The sequence below is a fragment of the Otolemur garnettii genome, unplaced genomic scaffold, assembly GCF_000181295.1.
Source record: "Otolemur garnettii isolate 467f Iridium unplaced genomic scaffold, OtoGar3 scaffold00121, whole genome shotgun sequence".
NCBI lineage: Eukaryota > Metazoa > Chordata > Mammalia > Primates > Galagidae > Otolemur > Otolemur garnettii.
The window spans coordinates 6,103,910-6,110,434 of NW_003852516.1; positions in this window are offsets into that span (position 1 = coordinate 6,103,910).

Here is a 6,525-nt window from a genome sequence, read left to right on the forward strand (position 1 = left end):
GTTTGAACCCGCCACCTCTGGCATATGGGGCCAGCTTCCTACTCCTTTGAGCCACAGGTGCCGCCAGAAAAGCAACTTTTTGATTATGGCTGCCTCTTTTTGCATAACATTAGAATGAGTTGCTGTGTTTATCAGAAAAGGCTTTGCTTTGCCAAGCAAATTGGTAGGGAAAGTGTTCTTGCACTAAAAAGCTAACACAATATCCTAATATCTTTTCCTAATATCCTAATAGCTCTACCCTATAAAATTCAGGGTAGGGAATTATTGCATTTCCAAGCATTAGGGAATTATAACTTCCTCCCACCACCCCTGCTCCAGACAGAAAAAGAAAACTCAATATCTTTATTAATTCTTTGAATAAATTGTTTCTGCACACATGGCAAGTGCTGGGAATTGGGCAGGATGCTGCAGAGGTCACAGCTGTGTGGAAGTAGAGACACCCAGCTCACAGCCATCCCAGTATAACCAGGGAGATAAGACATGGCAGTTAGCCACTGCCAGGCAGTTGCCATAAATGCCATCTAAGTGCACAGTGGGATCTCAAGTGCCATAGGATTTCAGAGGAGGGAGAGAAGATGTCTGGCTTAACAGAAGAAGTTCAAGTTCAGTTGGTCTTTTGCTTTTTTAATAAATATTTAGTGGCAGTCTCTGAGGACTGGACTTGGTCCTGTGCTCATTGCTGAAGAACATGAGAGTAGGCAAAACAGACGTGGCCCACGGCTCAGTCCCAGGCAGCACTCACAGCATTTATAGGGGAAATTGATGTTAATCAGACAATCATACAATTCTGTAATATAGACAGCTGTTAAGCTATCTGAAGGAAGTAGAGGGCCTAGGGGGCACCAAGAACTAGACCAGGAAAGACATCCCTATATAAGAACGTGGGAGCTGAGATCTGGAAATTAGTAGGCGTTAACCAGGTCAAAAAAAGAACAGAAAAGAAAAGAGAAAGAAGCTTCAGTAGTGGGCATTACAGTTAATTGGAACAGCACATGCAAAGTTTTCGAGATATGAGTAAGCACGGCCACTTAAGAAATTCAAAATGTTCTCCAGGGGGTTTACAGACAGGAATGACAACAACAACAAAATTACTCCCACATAGTGAAGCAAAAATGACAGTGAAGAGGGAAGGCTGGAGCTGGAACACCCAGTAGGAGTTCACTAGGTGGAATGCCAAAAGCAATGAGAATCTACTGGAGGGATTTAATACAAGGAGGGATGATCAGATTCACCTACTAGTAACGTTACTCCAGCCACAGTGTGGGAGTGATTGATTGTAGGACTGCAGAGCAGTTACAAAAGACCATTTGTAGGCAGCGACACTGATTTTTTTTTTATTATTATTAAGTCATTTTTTACATAGATCATAAATACATTTATGTCATTATGGGATTCAATGTGTTGATTATATGTCCAAATTGGAGTGCTTACATCCTACTAATCAACATAGCCTTCACGCCATTTACCCAATTACAGCATTAGGACATTTGTGTTCTACACCTGATAGATCCAACTTGTACTTGCAATATGCTCCATAGGTGTGGTCCCCCTGCTAACCCTCCATCGACCCACCCCCCTCCCTTCCCCTCCCTTCTTCTTCCCCTTTCTTCCTTCATCCTAGGCTATAGTTGTGTTTCATTTTTCATATGCAAATGTGAGTGATTGTAAATTGGTTTCACAGTAGTACTGCATACATTGGATTTTTTTTTCTATTCCTGAGTACATTGGATTTTTTTTTTCCTTTACTAAGAAGAATATTTTCCAGCTCCATCCCTGTAAACATAAAAGAGGTAAAGTCTTCAATTTTTTTTAATGCTGCATAGTATTCCAAGGTATACATATACCACAACTTATTAATCCATTCATGGGTCAATGGGCACTTGGGCTTCTTCCTGATTCAGGCAACAGATGACAGTGGCCTCAGAGGACAGATGTGGATGGATGGGGAGATACTTGAGAGTAAAAAGCTGATATCAGTTCTGATGGAGAGATCATGAGAGTGTGAAGGCTTTTCCTCAATCCCAGGTTTCTTTCCTCCATATGGAGTTTGTCTCAGCTCTTCTCCTTCCTCTTGGTAGTGAGCTGCCACAGAGAAGTTCTCTCTGGGTACCCCCGGCAGTGAATGTGCTGTGAGTGCTGCCCGGGACTGGGGAGGGGTGAGTGGATCTGCTTTCAACTGTCCAGACCCATTTGGCTGGTGTCCCACTGGACTAAGCCCCTAATACTTCTCTATCAGTAAAGCTAATGTCCTGGCCACCTGGTTTACTCTTTGGCTTCTTTCTCTAATTGTTCAGAACCTGGGCAGAGAAGAGAGAGGCGATCTATAAGGAACACCTTTTGAACCTCCCAGCAGTCTGGATGGAGGAGGTGGCTTGATGGATAAATACAACTTTGCCAGAGATGGAAGAAAAGGCATTATAGATGTGGGGACAACATAAAGAAAGGAGCAAAATGGAAAAAAAAAAAAAAATACAAAGTGTAACTGCAGAAACCTAAATAACCATTCTGGCTAGAGCTGAAGACCTAGATCAGAAATTTGCTAAAATAGAGCTGGAAAGATAGGTTGGATTTTGATTATGGAAGGGCCAGAAGGCCATGCTGGAGTCTTAATAGGATTTTAGCCTGTAAGCAAAGGAAAGTCACTGTAAGGTTTTCAGGCAGGTGGCATGAGGGGTGTGGAATAGACTAAATCATAGAAGCCAGTTAGGGGATTTACAAGGTGTGGGCCTGATAATGAAGGCATAAATACAGGCCTATGAAGGGAGAATCAATGGGTATTTCTTGGAAGATCAGATGTAACGAGTGAGAGACAAAAAGAATTCAAGATGGCTCCAGGGTTTGTGGTCTGGATGCCTGAAGAAGAGGAGCACTGTATGGATGCTGGGAAGACGTGATGGATTAGGCTTTCAACACATTGAGTTTGGAATGGAAGGGGGACGTAGAGGTGGAAACACCCAGTAAGTTAGTTTCTGGACATGCAGAAGATGTGGATTTACAAGAGGCAACCCCTCTGCAATGTCTCCTTCTCATCTGAATTCCCAGCATGTAAGGTATCAGGAACTCTGTCATGTTTTTGAATAATTGAATGGGACAACAAGGGTTCTATTCTCCACCTTGGCTTGGCTAGTAAAACACATGGCACGCAATCTACCCAGGACCATGGGCAACGGAGACTCCCAAAAAAGACACTGAAGCCAGTAACCAGAAAGGAGACAGCAGGGTGATGTTCGGGGGAACGGAAGACCAAGTGAGAGACACAGAAGTAGATACCCCAGCATGTGGGGCAGACACTGAACCCTTACCTGCTTGGACATTTCTTTCTCTCATGGCTATCACATGCTTGTCTGGGTAGGGGCTCCCAATGGGAATGTCCATACAGATGGCTCAGACATCTGTGAACTTAGTGTATCTTCCAAGAGTGGGAGAAGATCAAAGAAGATGCTGTCATCCAGACACAGGAATAAATTTACTTAATGGGTTAAACAGTTAAAAGTTAAGGAATTGGCAGTGCACGGTGGCTCACACCTATAATATTAGCACTCTCGGAGGCTGGGGCATGAGGATCACTTGCACTCAGAAGTTCGAAACCAGCCTGAGCAAGAGTGAGACCCTGTCTCTACTAAAAATAGAAAGAAAATAGCTGGGTATACTGGCACACACCTGTAGTCTCAGCTACTTGGGAGGCTGAGGCAGGAGGATCACTTGAACTCAATAGTTTGAGGTTGCTATGAGCTAGGCTGACACTCTGGCACTGTAGCTTGGGCGATAGAGTGAGACTTTGTCTCAAAAAAAAAAAAAGTCAAAGAATTGATCTTCAACAAGGGTGGTAAGACCACTTGATGGGGAAAAATAACAGTCTTTTAAACAAATGGTGCTAGAAAAAACTGGATATTCACATCCAAAAGAATGAAATTGGACCCTTACCTTATACCATATATAAAAAATAAGTTAGAATGAATCAAAGACCTGAATCTAAGAGCTAAAACTATAAAACTCTTAGAAGAAAACACATAGAGGCAAACCTTCATGACCTTGCATGCAGCAATGGTTTCTTCCATATGACAAAAAAGCATAGACAACAAAAGAAAAATAAGTAAATAAGACTTCATTAAAATTAAAAACTTTTGGATATTAAAGAACATTATTACAAGAGTAAAAGTTATCCCGTATAATGGGGGAAAATATTTGCATATATCTGATAAGGGTTTCAAATCCAGGTTATTTTTAAAAACCCTCCTCCAACTCAAAAATAAAAAAGGCATACAACACAATTTAAAAGTGAGTGAAGGACTCACTTTTGTCTCTAGACATTTGCCCAGCGAGGATTTTCAAAAGGCCAACAAGCACTGATAGTTCAGTGCCATCAGTCATTAGGGAAATATAAACCAACACCAGAGGGAGATGCCACTTCACAGCTAGCAGCATGGCTATAATTTAAAAAATGAACCTATCAAGCGTTGGAAAGCATGCAGAGAAATTGGAACCTTTGCGTATTGCTGGTAGGAATGTAAAATAGTAGAGGCACTGTGGAAAACAGTCTGGCATTTCCTCAAAAAGTTAAACATAGAATTACCATATGATCCAGGAATTCCACTCTGTTTTAGTCAGCTGGGGTTGCTAGAACAAAATACCATAAACTAGTGGCTTAAACAACAAACTCTTATTTCTTGCAGTTCTGGAGACTGGGAAGTCCAAGACCAAAGCACCAGCAGCTTTGGTATCTGGTGAGGGACCACTCCCTGGTTCATAAATGACTGTCTTCCTGCTGTGTCCTCACATAGCAGAGAAAAGAAACAAGCTCTATTGGGACTCTTACAAGAACACTAATCCCATTCACGAGGGCTCCACCCTGATGACCTCATCTAATCCTAACTACCTCTCAAAGACCCCCCTTCCTCATACCATCATATTAGGGGGTAGGATTTCAGCTTATTGATTATGTTCTGTTTGTTTGTATTTGAGAAATAGTTTCACTCCATTGCCCAGGCTAGAGTGCCAGGGCATCAGCCTAGCTCACAGAAACCTCAAACTCCTGGGTTTAAGGGATCCTTCTGCCTCAGTCTCCTGAGTAGCTGGGACTACAGGCACACACCACAACATCTGGCTAATTTTCTATTTTTAGTACAGATGGGGGTCTCACTTTTGCTTAGGCTGGTCTCAAACTCCTAAGCTCAAGGAATCCTCCTGCCTTGGCCTCCCAGAGTGCTGGCATAAACCACCATGCCCAGCCAGCTTATTGATTTTGAAGGGTCACAAGCATTCCATCCACAATGCACTTCTTTTTTTTTTTTTTTTTTTTTTTTTTTGAGACAGGAGCCTCAAGCTGTCCCCCTGGGTAGAGTGCTCTGGCATCACAGCTCACAGCAACCTCCAACTCCTGGGCTCAAGCAAGTCTCCTGTCTCAGCCTCCCAAGTAGCTGGGACCACAGACGCCCGCCACAACGCCCGGCTATTTTTTGGTTGCAGCCGTCATTGTTGTTTGGCGGGCCCAGGCTGGATTCAAACCTGCCACCTTGGGTGTACGTGGCTGGCGCCTTAGCCACTTGAGCCACAGGCGCTGAGCCCACAACGCACATCTTGATACATCCCCAATATAATTGAAAGTGGGAGCTCAGATACTTGTATGCCAATGTTTATAGCAGCATTATTTGCACTAGGCAAAAGGTAGAAGCTATCTAGTCTTTATCAACAGTTGAATGGATAAAAAAAAAGAGTGGTGTATGCATCTAATAGAATATTACTGTGCTATATATAAAAGGAAGGAAGTTCTGCTACATGCCACAACATGGATGAGACTTGAAGATGTGCTTAGTGAAATCAGCCAGAGGAGAACAAATTTTGTTAAGATTTCACTTACCCAAGAAGCCTAGAGTAGGCAAAGTCATGGAAACAGAAAGTAGAGTAGAGGCTATGAGGAAACAAGGTAGGAGCACATCGGGAGTTATATTTTAATGGACACAGAATTTTGTTGAGGGTGATGAAAAAGTTTTGGAAATAAACAGTGGTGTAGTGGTGATCGTAGCACACCACCACATTGAATTTTAAAATGGTTAAAGTAGCAAATATTTTACCACAAAAAGTCACGGAGATTCCTTTCACTATTAATCAAGTAAACAATAATCATCATAGCAATCATTTATTGAGTGCTTTCTGCATGCTAGGGGCTTTATCAATATTATAATAACCCTATGAGGAAGATGTTATTATTACCCTCATGTTACGTATATAAGGAAACCAAGGGTTACGGAAGTTAAATAATTTTCTCAAGGTCACAAAATTGACAAATAACTAGTTCAAAAGCAAAGTGATTTCAAGTTACTCAGTTGGAAGTTAGAGGAATTATTATTTATTTATTTTGGATGAAGTTAAATTTTTGTATGTGAAAATAATATTTTTTAAACATTTTTAACAGGATTATCACTACTTCTGACAATTATTTTGTTTTAGAATAACACTGTTTTTGCTTATTGAATTGCAAAGACTTTGTAATGTATAATAGCCAATGTTTTTGAAGATATAGTGAAT